We start from the raw sequence: 25209 nt of genomic DNA on the forward strand, positions 1-25209 counted from the left end.
TTAACAAGCATGAATTACTAGATTCATGGTTACATAACAAATCCACATGACATTCAAGGTTTCCATTCCATCCATCATATAAATCACTATGTTTTCAACGTGATATCTCCATCCACAACATGTAACTTATCCAATAACCAACGAAGCACAATATTATTCTTAAGCCACATTGATCACTAAATAATCATAATAATAACAATCATATTCAACATCATTCCACAATTCCCGTCAATTAATCCCTTCATGAATCAAGGATGCATGATCTTAGCATTTAACTACGTTAATCAATCAATGAGATAACATACCATTTCACCAATTCAATTAGAGAACTCTATATAATTCCCTACTTGGGTTATGAGTAATAACATGGTAATTCTAATTTATATTCACAAGGTCTATGGATAATTCCCATTTGCTCGAATCTAGGGTTCTAGACTAACCTTTTGGAACGTGCAAGAGTAAGGATTTCGGACCACTCAACGGAATTCAACCACATCGGGTTCCAGACCACTCAACGGAACCAAAATATCAATCGGTTTCTCGTAATCTATCCAGACCTGTTGCATGTAAAATCAGTGCCTACATCATGGAAATGGTGCATTGGGTAATTCAGAACTTGGATAAGTTGTGAAACTCAGGTGAACGACAATAATACAAAGTGTGATAATAGTGATAAAACCAACCATCAATCACAGTTTATAAACTTTGAATATGAATCATTCATAAGAAATTAATACCAAACCTTCGCAAACTCTGAAGGAGTCACCCAAACATCCAACGGTTCGTCTGAAACAATCACAACATCTCATAACCATATTCTCATACAACACCATGAAAAGTAGGGTTAGAGCGACATAGTTCGGCCGAAGCCTATACCTTTGAAGCTATCTCAATCCAAACTCAATGAAACCCAAGGTGAATACAATTCCGGAACTTCACTCAACGGAATCGCGGAGTAGAAGGGATTCTGGACCATCTCTCATGGAATCCAAGTGGATACGATTCCGGAACATCACTCAACGGAATCGCGGAAGGCCAACAACCATAATGTACAACGGCTCAAAGAAATGAGACAAGCACAAGCTACTAAATTTACAAAAGCTTAACCAAGGGAAATAAGGCACATATGCTAAATTTAAAACGAATCAACGAAGAGGGAAAAGAAACAATATCGAAGCAACATATCCCCAATCACAACGGGTTCACAGTCCACCACTAGTCTTCACATTTCATCACATCAAGCCAACCATACAAAGCAAACCATGTTTCTAATATGCACGTCAAATCCCACATCATAAACTATAACGATGGCACTTTATAGAAAACATAATCATAAAACCGTCTCATACCCTCTCAGGATAATAATTATGAAAATAGAGTAATCACCTGTAACACATATATTAAAGTCACTCACCCTTTTTTTTTTATGTACATATACATGAGTCAAAATAAACACACAAGAGGGAGCCTTCACAAAGGTTGCTTAGGAGAAGTCTCAGCAGTCGGTAGAGCCCCAGAAAGAGAAGGCACCGGAGGGGGATCATTTGGAGCCTCAGTACTGGACAGAACCCTAGAAGGAGGAGGCATCAGAGGTTGATCATTTGGAGCTTCATTACGCGGTACAGCCCCAGATGACGAAGGCAATAAATGCCTTTGGAACAAACCCACAAATCTCTGATGATCAAGTAAAACCTGACCATCAGTTTCCTTCATCTGGTCAAGCTTCCTCTTCATGTTTGTAGCATAGTCATGTGCGAGCCGGTGCAACTGTTTATTCTCCTGTTTGAGACCTCTAATCTCCTGTTTGAGACTCATCACTTCAGCCGCCAATGATTCAACTTGGCGGGTTCGAGCAAATAGGCGTTGGGCCATATTAGACACAGAACCTGCACACTGAACACTGAGAGCCAGCGAATCCTTAACAGCTAACTCATCAGACCGTTTGGAAAGTAGTCTGTTATCTTTGGGAGTGAGAAGGTTCCTGGCCACCACCGCAGCGGTCATATCATTCTTCATCACGGAATCCCCAACGGTAAGAGGACCAGTAAGGGAGACGAAGGATGGGCGCCATATGTTGTCTGGAGAAGGCGGGGCTGCCTCTTCAACAAGGTTCAAGTCAAAACGACGGTCGGAGGGGCCAGACATTTTCAAAGGTGTTGAAGAGAGAAGAGGTCGGACAAATCAAGATCTTAGAAGTGCAAGAATGAAGCTTCTACTGGTGGAGATTCAAGTGTGCTTTGGAACGTAATGCCAGCCCCTATAAAAATCTGCACTCGACGGAGCTTCAGAAATCGAAGAGGCGCCTGCTCAGAAATCGAAGAGGCGTTTGCTTTCTCAAAAGCTGGGCTGCTTAGAGATCACGAGGGTTGATCTCAGAAATCGAAGAGGCGTTTGCTTTCTCAAAAGTTGGGCTGCTCAAAGACCACGAAGGCTAATCTCAGAAATCGAAGAGGCGCTCGCTTTCTCAAAAGCTGGGCTCCCCAGAGACCACGAGGGCCGATCTCAGAAATCGAAGAGGCACCTACTTTTCCAGCCTTGTCAGCACCTGTCACACGCACACTCAGCTTTGCGGAAATTATGGGCATTCTGTCGAAGACTTCTGGGGAAGTAGAAAACACATGAATCTTACTGTTCAATCACCCACTTCCCACACGCAACAATAGCTCATGGGTACCACAGAAAACTTTGCCAAAGTTCTCTGCCAAAGTTGAGCACGTGAAGCTTGCAGGTCCCACTACATCGCTCTGACCAAGAAGGGTAAAAGAATAGCAAAGAAATAGCACTAACAAAGTTTAGACCTATAAATTTTGAAGGTCTAGCTACCATATTATTACCCACAAGGGTAAAGGAACAGTACCACTGCTGGATAATTGGAAAGTCCCTGTGTGTCAACCTCTGTGCTTCGTGGCAAGGTAGACTAGCAAACATGCCCAACCTTTACTCACATTCGAGAAAACACTCCCAATAAGATTGCTTGCTCCAAAAGCCAGACTCCCAACATGACTACTTTCTTAAAAATCGAAGAGAGGGTAAAGGAACAGTACCATTGCTGGATAATTGGAAAGTCCCTGTGTGTCAACCTCTGTGCTTCGTGGCAAGGTAGACTAGCAAACATGCCCAACCTTTACTCACATTCGAGAAAACACTCCCAACAAGATTGCTTGCTCCAAAATCGAAGAGGCACCGCCCTCCGAATCTCGAGAGCCAGACTCCCAACATGATTACTTTCTCAAAAATCGAAGAGACACTGCTCCCCGAATCTTCGAGAGCCAGACCCCCAGCATGATTGCTTTCTCAAAAATCGACGAGGCATCGTTCTTCGAATCAATCGAAGAGGCGCTCGCTTTCTCAAAAGCTGGGCTGCTCAGAGACCACGAGGCTCGATCTCAGAAATCGAAGAGGCACCTACTTTTCTAGCCTTGTCAGCACCTGTCACACGCACACTCAGCTTTGCAGAAATTATGGGCATTCTGTCGAAGACTTCTGGTGAAGTAGAAAGCACATGAATCTTACTGTTCAATCACCCACTTCCCACACGCAACAATAGCTCATGGGTACCACAGATAACTTTGCCAAAGTTCTCTGCCAAAGTTGAGCACGTGAAGCTTGCAGCTCCCACTAAATCGCTCTGACCAAGAAAGGTAAAAGAATAGCAAAGAAACAGCACTAACAAAGTTTAGACACATAAATTTTGAAGGTCTAGCTACCATATTATTACCCACAAGGGTAAAGGAACAATACCACTGCTGGATAATTGGAAAGTCCCTGTGTGTCAACCTCTGTGCTTCGTGGCAAGGTAGACTAGCAAACATGCCCAACCTTTACTCACATTCGAGAAAACACTCCCAACAAGATTGCTTGCTCCAAAATCGAAGAGGCACCGTCCTCCGAATCTCGAGAGCCAGACTCCCAACATGACTACTTTCTCAAAATCGAAGAGAGGGTAAAGGAACAGTACCATTGCTGGATAATTGGAAAGTCCCTGTGTGTCAACCTTTGTGCTTCGTGGCAAGGTAGACTAGCAAACATGCCCAACCTTTACTCACATTCGAGACAACACTCCCAACAAGATTGCTTGCTCCAAAATCGAAGAGGCACCGCCCTTCGAATCTCGAGAGCCAGACTCCCAACATGATTACTTCCTCAAAAATCGAAGAGACACTGCTCTCCGAATCTCGAGAGCCAGACCCCCAGCATGATTGCTTTCTCAAAAATCGAAGAGGCATCGTTCTCCGAATCTCGAGAGCCAGATACCACAGACCACTTTTTCAAAGTGCTCTGACAGAGTTAAAACATGTGAAACTGGCAGCTCCCACTACCGTGATATGACCAAGCAGGGTAAAGGAATAGCATTACTACTTGTTAGGGAGACTCCTATATATGTCGACCTCCATCCCCAACGAACAGGCAGACCTGCAAAAATGTTCAACCCTTCATCATATATGAGAGGGCACTCCCAACGAAACCTTTCGAAATATTCAGCTTTCTTTCCCCCCGATAATACCTCTGCAAACAAGCTATACTAGAGCAAGAATATCTCATATCATCAGGGTTAAAAGCAAGAGTATCCCATATCATGCTTTTTCCCTGTCTTTTCCTTTGGCCTTGTTTTTACCTGCAAGACAAGGAGAAAGAGAGCAATCAGTCAGCACTTGGAATCAAGCTTCCAGCCAGGAACTGACTGCCTGGAACCGCTTACCTGATTACTTACCTGGCATTGCTCTCGAGTACTCATCTTCAACATCTTATGTTTCCAGGGAAGATTCCGCATCTGCTTGAGGAACAGATAGGGCAAGTGCGAAGGATACAAGGAAGCATGTGGAGACAAGCGTAACAGCACACGTGCCGATACATCCATTACTCTGTCAAAAGCAAAAGTATCCCATATCAGCAGGGTGGAACGTACTCTAGATTTGATGGACTTGTTTTGACCCTCAAATTCTTCAGTCGGCCTTATACTCTGGAGGAAACCAGAAAACCCTCCAGCTCAGTTCAAGAATAAGCCTGTGGAAAGTTACTTCTTCAAAAGCAAAAGTATCTCATATCATCTCTTCTCATTTTTCTTCTCTTTATCCTTCATGCTGCTGAAAGATGGGGAGAAGGTGAACAATCAGTTGGAGCTTTGATTGCTTACCTTGTCTGTCACCTCTTTCAGCAGACCCCCTAGCTCGGCGACTTGGGGGACTCCTACTACATGGTTTGTATCGCGCTTGACCAAGCCTGAAACTACAAGTAAGCTTCAAGTGAAATTGATACATTACCTTGTGCATCTCCACCAGTTAAAGATACCACCCCTGGATGGAGGAAGAGTACTTCCAGAGAAGATGCCACATCTACCTATGAGACAGATAAGGCAAGTCAAGACGACACCACACTCCGATACTTAGAAGTTTCGTGATTACGAGATCATTCTCCCACAATATTTCCTAATGTCATTTGTACTAAATCATTCACTTGTACTCACTAAAGGAGAGCTTGAACCTATGTACTTGTGTAAACCCTTCACAATTAATGAGAACTTTTCTATTCCGTGGACGTAGCCAATCTGGGTGAACCACGTTCATCTTGTGTTTGCTTTCCTATCTCTATCCATTTATATACTTATCCACACTAATGACCGGAGCAATCTAGCGAAGATCACAAAAAGCGACCGTTTTCGCTACCTAGGATCTATCTTGCAAGAGAACGGAGAATTAGATGGAGATCTCAACCATAGAATACGAGCTGGATGGATGAAGTGTAAGAATGCATCCGGCGTGTTGTGTGACCGTCGTAGGCCACTGAAGCTCAAGGGAAAATTTTATAGGACGGCAATAAGGCCAGCGATGTTGTATGGCACAGAATGTTGGGCGGTGAAGCATCAACACGTACACAAAATGGGTGTAGCGGAGATGAGGATGCTTCGTGGGATGTGTGGGCACACGAGAAAGGATAAGATTGGGAATGAGGATATCCGAGGTAAAGTAGGAGTAGCCGAAATTGTAGGAAAGATGAGAGAAAATCGGCTCCGGTGATTTGGACATGTGCAAAGAAGGCCGAATGACGCTCCGGTTCGAAGATGTGACTACGGGACAGAGGTTCAGGGCCGAAGGGGTAGAGAAAGACCTAGGAAATCTTTGGAAGAGACTCTAAGAAAAGACTTAGAGTACTTGGATCTAACGGAGGATATGACACAAAACCGAGCGCAATGGCGTTCTAGGATTCATATAGCCGACCCCACTTAGTGGGAAAAGGCTTTGTTGTTGTTGTTGTTGAACCATACATATTATTTCTCATCCATGAAATCAACATTTTAACGTTCTATTCCTATGCTTGTAACCTTCATTCTCCATCCTTTAATAAACCAACCCAAAGTTAATGGTTTTTCAACTTAAAACACCACCTCTTCACTCATGCCACTACCCCTTTTGACATGTATATGCGGCAATATATATATATATATATATTAATTAAGAGAAACTAGATCGTTTACTAATAACTTGAATATAACTACTAGTAAACAATCTAAACTCTTAAACCCCAACTAAACACACTCAAATAAGCACAAGATTAACAAGGATGTCATTTCAACTATAATTCCCTTCTAGGTCTAGATGCTTGGTAACGAAAGAAGTATCTCATAAATCTAATGTCACATATCGGAAAATTCGACTTTTTCCAAAAATTCTCAAATTTTACAAGAATGAAGGTCTCAACAAGTAGAGTAAATTTTATATTTGTGGCCAAGTCCAATTTGACCGGGAAGGCTCTCAAATTGGCTCGTATCCATCGAAAACCCTAAGGTGGGTGTTCTTCAATTCGGCTTCCTTGGTGTTCCAATGCCCCTACAACTAATTGGGTCTTGTTCTTGGGTCCAAGAGAAGTTGATCAAGGGTGATGGTGAATGGTGATACTCTCCAGAATGACAATTCGTCGTCGAGAACCCCCGGGTTCTCCTATGGAGTTCTACATGAAATAGACCTTAAAAACCCTTGATATTTGGTGGAGGTGGAAGGAGGAATGTAGTTGAGCAGGTTGCAGGTGAAGGAGATAAGAAAATCAGTTGAGAAATGGTAGAAATTTGCATGAAGTTGGCCGGATCAAAACCATTTTGTTTTTTGTGGTGCACGGGTTCACCAAATGGGGGGGACTCCTTTCCCTCCTTTTCTTTCTTCACTCGCCACTCCCGTGGCTTTATCTTTTTTTTTTTTTTTTAAGCAACACAACTTCAAACTTCCGTAATTATACCGTTATAATCCGGACTCGCAAATGGTTTTCGCCTATGCTTTCGTGACTTCAAGACCTATTCGAAAACGTTACTTGTGACCTCGAAAGGTCAACGAGTAAATAATAATTCCAAACTTCACTCTTCGTAACTAGATTAATTGAAATCTAATTTCAAATAAATTAATATAAATTCTCAAAAAGTAATATAAATCTCAATAATACAATTACGTAGATTATAACAGTGAAATCCAGAAACGGGATTTCACACACCCTTATGGTACGCGCTCATAGTTCACTTTTTTTATTTCTGAAGGTAAACAATGTTCCCATCCTACAGAATTTACTCCTGTTTTCTTCACCTTAAATTGATGATCATCCTCTGTTCCAAAAAATTCTGCATGCACACGAACCTTGTCGCCACTTTTCAGATTGAGCTTCCTGTTTGAAAGACTTCCCAGCCAAAGATAATCTTCATGGGAGCCAGTTATGGTGGCATCCATTCACCAGATGGAAAAATAAGTTCGCTGGGAAGGATTAACCACATCAATCCATAAAGACCCACTACACTGCGATGGTCCAAAGAATAAACGATGCACACAGCCAACCCTCCTATATAATCAATACTTGGCGGCACATCAAATTTGACATTTTCATCCTCTGTCACGACATAGGTTAACCATTAAGGAATAACATTTCAAGAGCGACCGATTCCTCCAAATACATCCCCCACGTTCCATTTCTACAACGCGGCGTGCAAAGTTTGTATAAGCAACAATACGAGAAGGGCACAGAGAGAGAGAGAGAGATCGAGGCTATCATGCAACAAAATATAAAAACTCATCTAGGACAATTATGACTATTGTGAATTGGTAATATTATCGATGGATATGTTATATGATCTTCAAACTCGCTATAGCATGATTTTTTTTTTTTGTATCCTTTTCGTCAACTTCATCTGTTTTTCTATTAAGTAGAGATGATAAACTTAAAATTCATCCCACAACCTAAAAAATGGAAAAAAGAAAAAAGAAAAAAAGGAGGTGGATGTACAAAATCCTTGCTATGCCCTCTATATTTAACAAAAAAATAAATTGAGTTAACGGATATAATTGAAGTACCACATGAGATTGAGTTTGAGAACCACAATAAGAAAATAAGAAAAACTATTCTAGAATGAAGGTAAAATTCGTGACAACAATGCCGTATATCTAAAAAATAGTTCATGCATATTTAGATGTTAACACATAGTCATTTATCTCGTTTATTGAACAAACAACGAGGACAACAATGTTGTTTTCTCTCTTTTGAAATTCATAAACAAAATTGAGATTTCTTGGTGACTCCTCTGTCCCTCAGGACCAACAAGGGGTAATACAGGAATATTCACCTGTTGTCCATTGACTATGCCTTTTGGCCTGATCTTAGGCCCCGACTCACTCTCCGTGGACAAACCTTGCGAAGGAACCTTTAGGTTTTCGGGGCATCGGATTTTCACCAATGTTTGCGTTACTCATGCCGACATTCTCGCTTCCGCTCCGTCCACGTCTAATTGCCATTTTGTTTGGGCTTCTCCTTTCTGTTCTTACCGTCTCTTCCATTTGGAAGCTTCTGGTCATTAATTTTTTTAGCTTCATTAGAAGATGCTCCCATTTGGCCCCTGTAAGGAATGAAATTGAATTTCGTGTTCAGCTATTTAAAGATTCAACTCTAAGTTTTGTCAATAGCAATTAAGTAAGAACAGGTATGATCAAGCTTATAAACAAATCACAACAACATTACAAATCAGAAACATGTACAAGGTAATGCAGTTATATCCAATTCTTTTGTGCTTTCTCCACAAAAGTTCCTCCACATTAACGTAACTCTATATCAATTAATCTATCATACAAGACTAGAAATAATCGGCAATTGAAAAATAAGACAACACGAGCTTCCGTCCAGTAAAATTTTCATCCAAAGACAGTAGGCAAAACCAAAAACGTACAAACCTTCAATGCCGTTGTATAATCTCTCCCTTCCCAATATGCTCATCAAGCAATTCCGGCACATTACCAGGAGTGGCGAAGGGATACCTGCAATTAATAATACATAATATTCATACTCCTTCATCGATCCCAATACGATAAATTTTAAATTGTTATGATCCAGATATTACCAATGATCTGTTATGCTTCCATCTGAACCTAGGTTGTAGATATCCAAGTTTCCAGCATACTTGTGGCCTCCAATGTGAAAGCAAGCAGTAACGAATACCTGATCCGTCAATCCTCGCAGCTCAGCCTCCTGTTTGAACTTATCAATGAGAGTACGTGCATGATAACGATCCCATTTATCTTGACTCATACGTGCGCATATAAATACATAGGGGCCAGTCAGCGGCTCTTGCACTCCAGAAGCCCATGGTTTGTGATTCATAAGGACATCATCAACAAAGCTGTCCACATCCGACTCTTTCAAGCCCCTTTGATCAACAAACAAAAACAACCTCAAAATCACAAGAAAGGATTTACAGGCAAGCAATTAGTCGTAAACGGAGCCATTAAATTCAATTTCTACAACTAATTTCAGAAGCTAACACATATCTAATTATCCATTTAGGTCAGTAAATTCATGTTGGTTATGGAATGGGCCCTCGATTATGAATTAATTACGGTTTGCCATTGTGTGTGCTAGTGTGGCCCATGCTTAACAGCTGGGTTGGGCTGCTGCATTTAGGTGTGTGTTTGCTAGCTGGCTGGCTGGTGGGTGAGTCTTAGATACAAACCCAATCTTATTAATTAAATTTGGCCTTTGGTGTGCTCAAACTGCTATGGGGGATGGTTAGAATTTTGAGCCCGGGATGCAGTAGGACCAAGAGCAATCCACCACTTGCAGAATTGTTGTCAAAGTAACTCTGCTAAAAATATGAGCTATACTTCCTGCACTCTGCTTTTACTGTGAAGTGGAAATAGTCTTTAGAGAGGCTTATTTGGGATAATTGATAAAGAGGTTTGTGTTTAAGACTTGAGAGTAGTGCGGTGTCTTTCTTGCTGGTTCTGCTCACACCACCTCATCTAGCCATTGTGATGGAGTACACGGCTGGGTGAGAACACTTGGAGAGAATATGCAGTGCTGGCAGATTTAGTGAGGATGAGATAAAGTAGTTTCCAACGCAGAGAAAATTTCATTGGAAATGATTTTAGTGTAGAGTCTCAAATATGGGATCTCTGAATGTCCCCTGAAATGGAATCCATCTCAATTTTCGTTTAGTTTCAGATAGGGAAAGTTAGGTCTGAAGCATTTTTACATAAATAGTCAGTCATAATATAACTAAAACTTACTTTTTCGATTTAATTGTTGTTTTGCATCAAGCAAGGTTTTTCTTCCAGCAATTATATCAGGAGTTAGCTACTGTCATTTAATGGTATGTAATGTGGCACTTTTTTGCTAATGCGTTGTATACTGTTATTTCTTTCTCTTTTGATATTGGAAGTGTTGGTTGTATTAATGAAATAATTCGTTTCAATAGTATATGACTTAGTTTTAATAGTATTATTCAGTTTTCTAATAGCACTCGGGTGGGAACGTGGGTCGGCTCATGTTTTAGTCTCTCCATCGTAAGCAATTTTACATGGCATTCTTCAATGTGGCTATAGGTAAGACAACACTCTCAGTATTCCATAATCAAACCACCATTTGAACTTTTTTCGTCCACCAAGTTAAGCTTTTATGTGCCATCTTGAATAGTTATAAGTTATTGATTCAGATTGCTCCAGTGAGACATTGTTGTTCTATTGCTTACCTCTCAAGCTTGCTTAATATACTTATTCTTATTACTGTTGTATTGTTAAGAAATACTCAACTGCGATTTCAGTTCATTGTTATGAATCAGATTCAAATTAACCACTCACTAGTTAATTATCTAAATCCTATAAATTTGGATTAAAATTAAAGCAACTCCAGAACAAAAACCTCAAGAAATCGATGCGAATTTACCTGTATTTGATCATTTGTGGGAAAATCAACACATCGCCGTCGGAAAACTCAGTTCCTTCATGTCCTTCAATTACAGTCATCGACGTCTATCAAAAAACCAAGAAAAAAAGTAAGTAACGGAGTCAGCTCAGCTCAACACCAGAACTCAGTAGCTCCAGGAAATAAGAAACGTCAGAAACACCAACGAATTGGGTTGGAAAACGGACCTTAAAGGTGATGTCGTTCTTGCGAGCTTTGAGAGCGGAAGTGAAGAACTTAGGGAGTGGATCGGACTTAGAGCCGTTGATGCACCACGGCCAGGCCTCGGGGGTCTTGTAGCAGAAGAAAACGTGGCGAATGTCCAACTGTGTATCGTCATCAGTGTCTTCATCAGACAAATCCCATTTTACCATATCCACTCCTGTTTTGTTCTCCTTAATTCTATTATCTCCTCCATAAAATTCCGCTTTTAGAAGAACCATGTCGCCGCCTTTCAGATTGAGCTTCTTGTTTGAAAGATTTCCCAACCAAAGATAATATTCATGGGAAGCAGTTACGGTGGCCTTCATTGGCCAGATGCGAAACTTAGTTCGCTGGGTACAATTAACAACATCAATGCATAGAGACCCGGTAGAGTCGGAGTTGTCTAAAGAATAAACGATGCCCAAAGCCAACCCTCCTATATAATCAATACTTGGCGGCACTTGAAATTTGACAGTTTTATCCTCTCCCGTGACATAGGCTAACCAGTTAGGAATATCATTTCCGGAGAGAAAAATTCCACCAAATGCATTTCTCTACAACATGGGGTGCAAAGTCAGTATAAGCAACAATACAGAGAGAGAGAGAGAGAGAGAGAGAGAGAGAGAGATACCCTTCGGAGGTTCTCCTTAAAAGTATCAGTGAGACTGGTACACCCTTCCATAAGAATTGAATACATGTGGTCCAATGAGTTCTCCAAGTTTGGAATATCTTTGAGTTTGCGGCAGTTCGGCAAATCTGACATTGTTTTACCTATATTGCCCATACCCCTAATTCCAATTATTTGAACATCAGGTGAACGTCCAACATCTAAGTATTCAGTACTGACGTCTAAGTATTCAGTACTGAAGTTCTGCACACGAGAAGTCATTCCATCTGAGTGCTTGGCTTCTTTTAAGTCTGCAGTTTTCAATAGTTCCTTGATGTTCCCAACAATTTTCTCGATAAACACTCCTTCACGCCTACGAGTAGGAATTCCAAATTACGTGAGCCATACTAAATGCCTTATTCATAATGACTAGATATTTACATATTGAAACAGATTTGAATAAACTGGATTAATTGAGCTCAATTCAACCACGTATCTAATCTTCGATTATAATGTAAATACATCAGATCATTGGTCATCGGACTATTACACAATTGTAGCCTTCAGATTTATAATTAAGAATCCATAACAATTGGTATTTTAATTTGATAAAGTGGAGCATTTGTCCTTCACACACCCATAAAAAACAAAGCACGACCCTACATTTCACTTCCTTAATTTCAATGAAAATTCTTATGAAAATGCTCTACCTTTTATAAAATTCATATACCAATTCTAATAAATTTTTATGTAGGGACCAAAATTACAGTTCTATCATTGTTCAGGATCAACGATCCAATTTTTCTTCTAACATATAAACTCAGATCCAATGCCTTAATTATAAAATCTTAATTTTGGTTGATTAGTGAAATATGGTGATACGAAATTTGAAGTAAACAAAAAAGTATACCCGTCGGCCGTGGTTTTGAGGTTCCAGCCAACCAAATCTGCAGAAGCCTTAAGATCCTCTCTCCACTGCTTGACCTCGTTTGGATCTTCATCCCATTCATGCTTCTGAAATGCTTTCCCAAAACTATCATTCTGTTTCCTGACTTGAGAAGGGTCAACGTCGTAGAATATTGGACATACTATTTTCCCCTCTTGATCTTTTAGGCACCTCATGATCTTCGACAGCTCCCTCAGGCACCATCGGGACTCCGCGTACCTCTTCGAGAAGATGATGACGGCGATTCTCGACCCTTCGATTTCTTGGTCAAGTTCACTCTGTATGTTTCCCCCCCTTGTGAGCTGGTAGTCTATGGAAGTGTTGATTCCGGCATTGCGTAACGCAATGAAGAGGTGGTCTGTGAAGGTAGTGCGCGTGTCGTCGCCTCTAAAGCTCAGGAACACCTCGTACTTCCACCGGTTTGAGCTCTGCGAGGAAGACGAAGAGGCTGCAACGCCGGCTCCATGGGCGGAGCTGCTGGTATCCATTGTAGCCTGTAGAAGTGCAGCTTGGCTTTCAAATAACCAAAGTCAAGTCTTTCCCAAGATTCCCCGGTGTAGGCAGCCCTTTTAAATTTTTTTGCATGGGTCAATGATGTCACTGCCGTGTCGATAACGTGTGAGTGCTATTCCTCCGACAATTTAATTTGTATAAATGTCACCATCAAATTTTAATAAAAATTGTATAACTGCTACGATGCAATTTCCTTTCTTCTGTAGTTTTTTTGAGAAATCTGCTGCCCAATTTTGACCAGTTGACGTGCGCAGGTCAATCCAACTGTCCCTGCTGGTGGACGGAAGAATCTTTGTTAGAGTAGGAATTCCAAATTACGCTTTATTCATAATGACTAGATATTTACATATTGAAACAGATTTGAATAAATTGGATTAATTGAGCTCAATTCAACCATGTATCTAATCTTCGATTATAATGTGAATACATCAGATCATTGGTCATCGGACTATTACACAATTGTAGCCTTCAGATTTATAATTAAGAATCCATAACAATTGGTATTTTAATTTGATAAAGTGGAGCATTTGTCCTTCACACACCCATAAAAAACAAAACACGTACCCTACGTTTCACTTCCTTAATTTCGATGAAAATTCTTATGATGTGACTGCCGTGTTGATGAAAATTCTTATGATGTGACTGCCGTGTCGATAACGCGCGAGTGCTATTCCTCCCACAATTTAATTTGTATAAATGTCACCATCAAATTTTAATAAAAATTGTATAACTGCTACGATGCAATTTCCTTTCTTTTGTGAGAAATCTGCTGCCCAATTTTGGCCAGTTGACGTGCGCAGGTCAATCCAACTGTCCCTGCTGGTGTACGGAAGAATCTTTGTCGGAGTAGGAATTCCAAATTACGTGAGCCATACTAAATGCTTTATTCATAATGACTAGATATTTACATATTGAAACAGATTTGAATAAATTGGATTAATTGAGCTCAATTCAACCATGTATCTAATCTTCGATTATAATGTGAATACATCAGATCATTGGTCATCGGACTATTACACAATTGTAGCCTTCAGATTTATAATTAAGAATCCATAACAATTGGTATTTTAATTTGATAAAGTGGAGCATTTGTCCTTCACACACCCATAAAAAACAAAGCACGTACCCTACGTTTCACTTCCTTAATTTCGATGAAAATTCTTATGATGTGACTGCCGTGTCGATGAAAATTCTTATGATGTGACTACCGTGTCGATAAAGCGCGAGTGCTATTCCTCCCACAATTTAATTTGTATAAATGTCACCATCAAATTTTAATAAAAATTGTATAACTGCTACGATGCAATTTCCTTTCTTTTGTGAGAAATCTGCTGCCCAATTTTGGCCAGTTGACGTGCGCAGGTCAATCCAACTGTCCCTGCTGGTGGACGGAAGAATCTTTGTCGGAGTAGGAATTCCAAATTACGTGAGCCATACTAAATGCTTTATTCATAATGACTAGATATTTACATATTGAAACAGATTTGAATAAATTGGATTAATTGAGCTCAATTCAACCACGTATCTAATATTCGATTATAATGTGAATACATCAGATCATTGGTCATCGGACTATTACACAATTGTAGCCTTCAGATTTATAATTAAGAATCCATAACAATTGGTATTTTAATTTGATAAAGTGGAGCATTTGTCCTTCACACACCCATAAAAAACAAAGCACGTATCCTACGTTTCACTTCCTTAATTTCGATGAAAATTCTTATGATGTGACTGCCGTGTCGATAACGCGCGAGTGCTATTCCTCCCACAATTTAATTTGTATAAATGTCACCATCAAATTTTAATAAAAATTGTATAACTGCTACGATGCAATTTCCTTTCTTTTGTGAGAAATCTGCTGCCCAATTTTGGCCAGTTGACGTGCGCAGGTCAATCCAACTGTCCCTGCTGGTGGACGGAAGAATCTTCGTTGGAGTATCAATGGGAAGAGACCTCATCTCCAACAACCTATCTTAACAAAAGATGCAGAAAATTAAACGCCAAGAGGCTACTTTCTTTATTTTGTGAACAGTAACGAACTAGAAGGATCAGTGTCGTAAAATAAGTAATTTACTTGCCCAAAATAAGAATCAATTTAGCTACGAAACCAAGGAGATGATTGAGCTCAAGATAGCAGCTTTTATCCTATCGTCTTGCAAGGAAAACAAGCTACGAATTGCTTGCATCATCCGAAGCTATCCAACCAATGGTTGAATTTCTCAGTCAAGACTATGCTGAAGGCATCAGTGTGCAGGCCAGACTCGATAGCATAGCCACACTAAACCTCTCGCGCTGCCATCAGATTATTTTGTCTCAGGTCTCTTCGGGCGTAGTGTTCTCAGTAATAATCCAAGGCTTGGAAAAATCAAGCCAACCGGTTGAGAAGGCAATTGTGCTACTTGACGACATTGTTTCTTCATCGAAGACTGCGCTCAAGGAAACTGCAGGTACGTGCAGCACAATCTGGGTGCTGGTTGAGACAATCGAAGGGGGATCGATGAAATGCAAGGAGCACACAGCGAGTATACTCCTGCTTATATGCAAGAGGTGCAGAGAGAACTACAGAGGACTGATACTGAGAGGAGGAGCAATGCCCGGACTGCTTCAGCTGAGTGGATGGGACGCGCACGGCTAACACTGCGGCATGGAAGTTGCTGTTTCTTTTGACTGTTCCAATTATGGTTCGAGAAACAAGCAATCAAGGAATAAGTTGACGGTGTGAGTACAACGGCATTGAGACCGTTCCAATTATGCAGGAAATTGATGCAGAAGGAGAAAAAGTTGACAGGGTGAGTACAACGGCATTGAGGCTGGTGGAGGACATGCTTGCAGAGATCAGCAGTGGACGATGATCTCGACCAAATTCTGAGCTTTACCAAGAAGATTAAAATGTTGGAACAGCCGTTTATCTCGTTTATTGAACAAACGATGAGGACAACAATGCCGTCTAGCCTCTTTCAAAATTTAGACTTCTTTCTCATAAAAATTGACAGAATCTACGGTTGAATTAAAGTCCAACAGGCAAATTGAAAACAATCACAAGAGCTTAGAAAATACCACACCAACATTTGGCCAGCAGTCTCACAACAAATCCCACTGTCAAGATAAAACCATTCAACAGTGTATTGGAACAACAAATTTCAGTTGTGTAAGCAATCAACATAAAGGAACACTGAATACTTTTGTATCTATATATGGATTAGCTTCGGGAATTCATCAAACCCTCCAAAAAAGAACGTATAGTGTAGCTACCATATTCTCCTTTCATATAAGAGCTTATTTAATTAATGTTATAACACCTTTCTACCAAGAAAAAAAAGAAGAAAATACGGCCTCTACACCCGTGGCAAAACCCGACATGGATTAGAGTACGTTTCAGCCTAACCTTCTGTAAAAGCTATAGGCCACAGCCACTGTTACCACTGCTCCAACCACGGCAGCAGCTGCGAGAACATCGCTTTGCTCCCAGTTCCCGATCAAGCTTGACAGCTTCCCTAGGGAATCCTTCCTGGCACAAGACTCTCTGGTTTCTTTCACCTTCTTTTCCTCACTTCCATCGTTCTGCTCTAAACTTACTTCTTTGCAGCATGTAAATCCTTTACTATTTGCACCCTGGCAACAGCCTGAAAGGTTCTCATTATTCTGAATCTGATTGCCGTTTTCTTGGGGCTTCTCCTCTATTTTCTTTCTCCTCCATTTGGAAGCTTCTGGTCATTAATTTTTTCAGCTTCATCCGAAGATGCTCCCATTTTGCCCCTGTAAGGAATGAAATTGAATTTCAAGTTCAGCCATATAAAGATTCAACTCTATGTTTCATCAATAGCAATCGAGTAAGGACATGTATGATCAAGCTTAATAAACAATTTGACAACAGTGCCTACTTGACCCCGGCCCCCCTTCCCCAAAACCACCTTTGGTTTGGTTTATCTATAAAAACAAAAAAAGTAGTTTGATTTGGTTCACACGAGTTGTTTGATTTGGTCCCTCAATGTTAATGTAACTCCATATCAATAATCTATCATACAACACTATAAGTAATCAGCAATAGGAAAATATGACAACAGAAGCTTCAGTTCCAGTGAACTTTTCATCAGCAGACAGTAGGCAAACCTGAAAACACACAAACCTCCAAAGTCGTTCTATGATCTATCCCTTCCCAATATGCTGATCAAGCAATTCCGGCACATCCTCAGTAGTGACGTAGCCATACCTGCAATTATTAATACCATAATATTCAAATTCCTTCATCTATCCCAATACAATAAATTTTAAATTGTTATGATCCGGATATTACCAATGGCCTGTTATGCTTCCATCTGAACGTGGGCTGTAGACAATCAAGTTTCCAGCATACTTGTGGTCTCCAATGTGAGAGCAAGCAGTAACAAATACCTGATTTGTTAATCGTCACAGCTCAGCCTCCTCTTTGAACTTATCAATGAGGACAGGTCGACAAACTCCACATCTTTTATCTCGACTACCATGTGCACATACAAATACATGGGAGCCAGTCAACGCCTCTTGCACTCCGGAAGCCCATGGTTTGTCATTCACAAGGACATCATCAACAAAGCTTTCCACATCCGACTCTTTCAGGCCCCTTTGATCAAGAAACAACAAACACCTCAGAATCACAAAAGGAATTTACAGGAAACAATAACCTAACACTCTTTAATTCCTTGTAAGGCAAGGGATTAGTCGTAAACTGAGCCATTAAATTCAATTTCTAGAACTAATTTCAGAAGCTAACACATATCTAATTATCTATTTAGTTCAGTAAACTCAGCACAATCTCGTAATCAAAATAGAAGTTGAAACAGAAATAAAACACTAAATGCGGTCACAACTTGCATTCAATCAATTTCCATGAAAATCACGAGAAATTTTTCTTTGTGCCGGGAACATGGCCCGATACACAAAGTGTAATAATACAATTGGTTGGAAACCACGCCGTGTTACCGGCACCCAACCTCTGAGTAAACAAGGAAAATTTCAAGGTATCAACACCAAAACTAGTCCAAAACACACTAAATTAGCTCAATTCGAGACTTCGTAAATTGAAATCGGAAAATCATAAACTCTATCTCTAGTTAGCAATCATTGAAATCTCCAAGTCAAATAAAGCAAATCTGAAGAATCAAACACCACTCACTGGTTAATTATCTAAATCCTATAAATTTCGGTTAAAATTAAGCAACTACAGAGCAAAAATCTCAAGAAATGAACGTGAATTCACCTGTATTTGATCATTTGTGGGAAAATCAACACATCACCGTCGGAAAACTCAGTTCCTTCGCGTCCTTCAATTACTGTCAGCAAAGTCTATCAAAAACCAAGAAACAAAGTGAGTAACGGAGTCAACTCAGCTCAACACCAGAACTCAGTAGCTCCAGGAAATAAGAAACGGTAAGAAAAAGCGATCAGCAACGCCGACGAATTGAGCTGAAAAACGGACCTTAACGGCGAAGTCGTTCTTGCGAGCTTTGAGAGCGGAGGCGAAGAACTTAGGTAGCGGATCGGACTCAGAGCCTTCGACGCGCGGCGGCCAGGCCTCGGGGGGGTCTTGTAGCAGAGGAAGACGTGGCGGTCGTAGGCGTTGACGGTACCGGCAAGTTTTTCCTTGAACATCTCCTATCTCTTGAAACCGAATTTCTCGTCTTCGGCGGCGGTGACGGCGGCAGAGAGGTCGTCGGAGGCCATTGCCAGGGCTCGGAGAGGAGGAATGAGGGGTTTAGCGGGGGTTGAAGTTGAAAACGATGAGAGCGAAAAGATGAGAGAGAAAGAACATTGTTGTTTGGAGTTGGTGTGGGTGTAGGTGCGCAATGCGCATACGGCGCACGATAGGGTTTCTGAGGCGATCTGCAGCCATAGGACTCGTTTTAGTTCTCTAGCCCTCCAAAATTCTTCAAGATATTAATATTTTAATAAACAATACAGGATCATATTTGTCTCCGTCTCCAACCGAGGGTCAGAGGGCTAGAGGGCTCGTTTTAGCCTTTTCACAAAAAATCATCTCCAACCAAGGGCCAAAGAGCAATAGGGCCAAACATAATTTATTATTTAAAAACTACAACTTAAATAGACATAAAAAGGTTTTATGTTTTTAAATATTTTTAAAAATGTTGTTTAAGTTTCATGTTGTATAATTTTTATGTTGGTTAATGTTATTTAATGTTGTTTCATATTGTTTAATGTTGTTTCATGTTACTTAATTTAATTTAATGTTGTATAATGGCTTAGGAAGTTATAGGAAAAAAAATAGAATTTAAAAAAAATATGAAACAAATTTTGTGAAATAGAAGTTATAGGAAAAATGGAATTTAAAAAAATATGAAACAAATTTTGTGAAATAGAAGTTATAGGAAAAAAATGGAATTTTAAAAAAAAATATGAAACAAATTTTGTGAAATAGAAGTTATAAGAAAAAAATGGAATTTAAAAAAAATATGAAACAAATTTTGTGAAATAGAAGTTATAGGAAAAAAATATGAAATATATTTTGTGAAATAGAAGTTATAGGAAAAAATAGAAGTTATATGAATGTAAAAAAATAATAATAATAAAATTGTAAAAAAAAAAAATCAAATGCAACGGCTACTAGCCGTTGCATTTGAATTTTTTCTTAAGAAATCATGTCGGTTATAACCGACAGAAATACATGTTATTATTTAATATAATGTATTACTATCGGTTATACATGCTATTATTTAGTATAAATGTATTAATGTCGGGCTGGCTAGCTGCATGCAGCCCTCCAGCCCTCTCCGATTTCATGGGACCCTTCCAGATTCCAGAGCTCTCTGGCCTAGCCCTCGGTTGGAGACGATTTTCGGGCTATTTTCGACTCTCTGACCCTCTGGATCCTTCGGTTGGAGATGGCCTGAAGGTCAGAGTGGGGACGTGTGGGGTTTGATTTGTAGTTCATGTATTTACCCCTTTTGATATCTCCGATCATATTGGACGGAAGCTAAAAGATAATTCATGCACGCAAAAATGGAAGGCCCTACAAACGGAGGAGGACAATGTCTGCACGGAAAATCATCCTCTCTGAATTTCTTTCTCCTAATCTAACAAGTTCGGGATCTGAATCGTTAAAATTTGATCCAACAATTAAGGTTATTATAACTTTTAAAGTGGACTTCTGTTTGTAGTCGTTGAATCAAATTTTAACGGTCTGGATCCCCGAACTTGATGGATTAGAAAGAAGAGATCCTTTCCTATCTGCACCCAGGAAGTGGGTACAAGCGCGTGGGATTTAATTTTGTGATTCATTGCTGCCTGAGGATTTTTTGGCGGTAGGTTGGAGGGAACCGACTGAGAGCAAAATTGTAAAATCCCCTAAACTCGGTGACGTGGCAACCTGTAATTCTGAAAGGGTTCCGGATCCTTTCGTTCTAATATATCAAGTTCGGTGATCAAGACCATTGAAATTTAATCAAACAACTACAAAGAGGGACTCGCTTTAAAAGTTATAATGACTTTAACCGTTAGATTAAATTTCAATGATTAGATTAAGAAAAAAAAAGATCCGAAGATAGATCTATTTTCATGTAATTCGGCCTTTACATTCTGTCAAGAAACAGGCCGGTCACTTCGTTGATTAAGTCAAGCCGTAAGCCTTGGTCCAACGTGGACAACTTCTAGATGTCTTGTTTCTTTCATTAATTTATTTCTTGAGAATGACTTTTAATATTTGATTTAATTTTTTTGGTTAATTATTGAATTTAATTTGTCAATGGCTCAATTTTGGGGTGGGATCAAAAAACCGAAAACCAAACCGAACCGAAACCGAAAAAATCGAACCGAACGAAAAAACCGAACCGAATTGAAAAAACCAAACCGAACCGAACTCTTTTGGTTCGGTTCGGTTTTGGTGGTCTAGAAATCGAACCAAACCGAACAGAACCGAAATAATTAAATTAATATTTTTTTAATTTTATTTCTTTAATTATTTGATTTTATTATATTAGAATATGATACTTCATACTGCTGCTTTGGTAGGATTTGTTTGCTTTCCAATTCAAATTGTCTTCTCAGCTTCTCCATCTACAACAAAAATTAGAACTTATACCATTACATGCAATATTTCTAGTTTATATCATTAAGTGCAACACATATATAAGAACACATATCTCAACTGCACTGCAGTTGATTAGGAAAAGCAAACAGCGTATAAAAGTCTCATGAGTTTATTAAACACTACGAGATCAAAAACAAAATTCAAACTTTCTCACCTATGGCCAAGTATAGTAGCTTCCGCGGCCTAACAATTTTGAAAAGTATATCAATATATTCAAAAATATTGATGAACACCTCTTCAAAATTTGCTGGTGGTAGAAGCTGAACACAGAATGTAGAAATTATATTATGTCACCACATTTATGGATAAAAAAAATTTGGATCATAAAGATAAAGAAAATATCAAAAATTGTTACCTAGACAATAATCAAAATAAATAGTATATTATAGAATGTTTATCTTATTGCTAGTGAAGAATACATGTGTGTGTGTGTGTGTGTGTGTATATATATATATATATAGAGAGAGAGAGAGAGAGAGAGAGAGAGAGAGAGAGAGAGAGATTGAGAGAAAGAGAGAAATGAATAAGGTCGTACTCCATCATCATCGTCTAAAAAGAAATCTATTTACAGTTAAACTTTAAACCCAAAATATTTAAAAAAAACCTTTATGTTATAATTCTATTTGAACTTTAAATGTTTATTTTCATTATCTTTTAAGTCTAGCCGGAATGTTTATGTTATGATTGTGTTGGATATGTTAAAATTTAAGATTTCAAATTTTTTCATTTTTTGAAAAAAAATCGAAACCGAACCGGAAAAAACCGAACCGATTTGAACCGAACCCACCCCTAGCTCAATTTGCCAATTTGTCAATGATACAATTTAGGATGGTGCTATTCACTCAACTATTTTTACTTCTCGAGTATCTTCTTTAATTTATTTGATTTAACAGCTAAACATTGAGAGGGGTGTGTGAAACGTAAAATAGTTTTTTAATAGCACACCCCTACAATTTAAATACAAAGGAGTGTAGATTTCAAACAACGATTGAATTTTAAGATGACACATTTTGTTGATTTTTCACATTTAAGTTTGAAATGAGCTGTTTTCGTAATCTATTATATTTATTCTTGTGATGCGTGTTTCAGTTGAAAAAACTATCGTTTTCCAAAAAAAAATAATAATAAAGAAATGTAGGGTAAGGATAGCATTTAAATATTTATGTTGAGAGTAAGGAAAAGATAGAGATGTGTAAAATTCATTTCCATTCATACATTTTCGTGTTGTTTATGTTGGTCTTTCAATTATTTATGTTGAGAGTAAGGGAATAATTTGTACTAGGCAGTGTCAAATTACAACCCTAATTGAAAAACATCTTGTTCGCCTGACCTATGAAGGCCTACAGTGGATACCTAGGCATCCAGAGACGAGGAAGGGCATAGTAAGCGATGAAATGCTTCAGAGAGTTGAAAAATAAGCGTGGATCCAAATATTCCGAAATATTTGACTGTTTCGAGCAATATGTAGGCCAAAAGACGGACGATACATAAACAGATTATTCGAAGTAGGGATTCATAAACATCAAGTATAAATTCTGTTGGATAGTGGCCAAATTAGTGGCCAAGTGGCCAAAAGCATATAATAAAAAATGAAGGAATAATGATGTGGGAACATCATTATGACGAGACAAATGATTATGTTTGTTGAAAAGAAAAATGAAGGTCATGATGATGTTTGTAAAGGAATGATTATTCATTTACTTTGGATTTTTTATTGGGTGCTTTTGTATGGATGAAGGTTGCAGCCGAATGAGGCCTTTTGGTTATATTAAGGCATTCGATTATGCCTTTGGTTGTGTGGTGGAGCAGCATCAGATGAGAGCCATACCAAGGAGAGCGTTCGGCTCTCCTATTTGAAACAGTGTTGCTCATTTCCATTTGTTAGTAATCCCTCAATCAAAGATGTTGATGCTACATGTTGTGTAGCTTTTGGGAGAGATGGTATTTGATGTGTGTCCATCTTCTCCAATTGTTCTTTGTGAGAGTGAGAGTTATTAGGTGTATGTGGGATTTGGGTTTGAGAGTTAAAACTCTATTTGTAATCTCCTTTTGATATTAGTGGAATTTCCTCGCCATCTCGGAACTGGACGTAGGCTTACTCCGAATCAGTATAAATCCTTGTGTCATTTGTCGAAATTGTCTTATCATATTTTGCTGTTGTAGCTTATTGGTTTCATATTTGATACTTCCGCACAACAAGTGGTATTAGAGCTCCGGATTTCGACTTGGGGGCTTTGTACATGTATGTCTATGAAACCTTCGAATATGTTGGTGAAATATGATTGAAAAATTCGACGGGAGGAATGACTTTGGCATTTGGTCAATTGGAGATACAAGTTTTGCTTGCATTGCTGCGAAATGCGTGGCATTGAAGAAGGATGGTAAGGGATCATGCTGCAATCCCTGAGCTCGCAGATTGGAGAATAGTTCCGAAAACATCATATTTGCTGCAATGTTGTTGAAGTGTTGGTGTTCGAAGGTCGCAGGTGTAGTGTACTGTTTTGGTAGATTATCTGTTGGTCATCGCTGCATCGACATTGTTTGTGGGCTGTTGTCGACAAGTTGAGTGGGAAGGAGAAAAAGTAGAAGCTGTTGAGAATTGAAAAGAAAATGTTGGTTCCTTTTCTTTCGGCATTTGTTTTGGCAGAAGGACATCATGATGACAAATGATGTTGTTGGCTGAAAAAAAAAAAAGGTTAAGTTTTCTTCTCTTTGGCATTTTTTCAACGGTAGAGAATTTTTTCTTCACTCCCATTGGTTGCCTTTGGAGCAAGTTGATGGAAACATTGGAGGAGTTTGTGAGGGCCAATTTGTTGAGTTCTGCAATTTTGGATAGTGAGGCACCACACTATTTTGGATACACCACATGCATTGCAGAACATTTGTGTGGAACCCTCTTGTAGAAGGCAAGTTATATGCTTTCTAACTTTGTTTGGTCTATGGACATTGGTTGGATTTGTTTGCCACTGATATTTGGTTTGTTGGTCTCTAGCATCTGGAATATGCTTTGTTGAAGACTCATGTTGAGGTATGGTTTTGGATCTCCTACTGATTATTTGAATTTGAAATATTTGGTTATCCTATTGGTGCTCATGTGATGATGGTAAACTTGAGTGAAGGGCATAATATTGATATTCATAGGATCTGAATTTGGGTGAAAGGTTTTGTATGTGGTATGTTAAACATTGTTGCCAAATTTTGTAATCAGTTTTGACTTGGAGAATGTGCCCTGCTATGTGAATGAATCTATTGGTGCAGTTTAAGACCATGGTGTTTGTAAGCAGGTGGAGTTCGTTATGTGTCCAACTTTGGTATGGTGTGCTTGATCTTTTGTCGGTGATATTAAAGAATTTCAGTTCTTCGTTTGAATCACCTTTGTTTTGATCAAGGCACTTATGGTTTGCAAATCTGGAGAAGACGGTAGAGAAATGGTCTACTTTTGTTGGCTCTGGTACAATTTGAATTGAGGTGGAGATCATTATAGTACCGAAAAGTTAGGGGAATTTGATTTAGTTCCCGTTGTCTTTAGTTTGTACTTTGGGTGCTTATGGTGATTGTTGATTCGATTCTCTGTGATGTTTTCGAAATTTGGCAAAGGTGGAGATTGTTGGATAGTTGCCAAATTAGTGAAAAAGTTGTCAAAAGCATATAATAAAA

General features: G+C 39.2%; 1 protein-coding gene and 2 pseudogenes across 1 annotated transcript in view; all 3 read right to left on the reverse strand.

The window, feature by feature from the left end:
• Positions 1–25209, reverse strand: part of LOC126583452 (TMV resistance protein N-like) — a 121840-nt gene that overhangs the window by 27269 nt on the left and 69362 nt on the right. The window lies entirely within an intron of this gene.
• LOC126583456 (uncharacterized) lies at positions 8381–13547 on the reverse strand (annotated as a pseudogene).
• Positions 16653–19290, reverse strand: LOC126583473 (altered inheritance of mitochondria protein 32-like; annotated as a pseudogene).

This window comes from Malus sylvestris, chromosome 9, assembly GCF_916048215.2.
Source record: "Malus sylvestris chromosome 9, drMalSylv7.2, whole genome shotgun sequence".
In the NCBI taxonomy this organism is placed as follows: domain Eukaryota; kingdom Viridiplantae; phylum Streptophyta; class Magnoliopsida; order Rosales; family Rosaceae; genus Malus; species Malus sylvestris.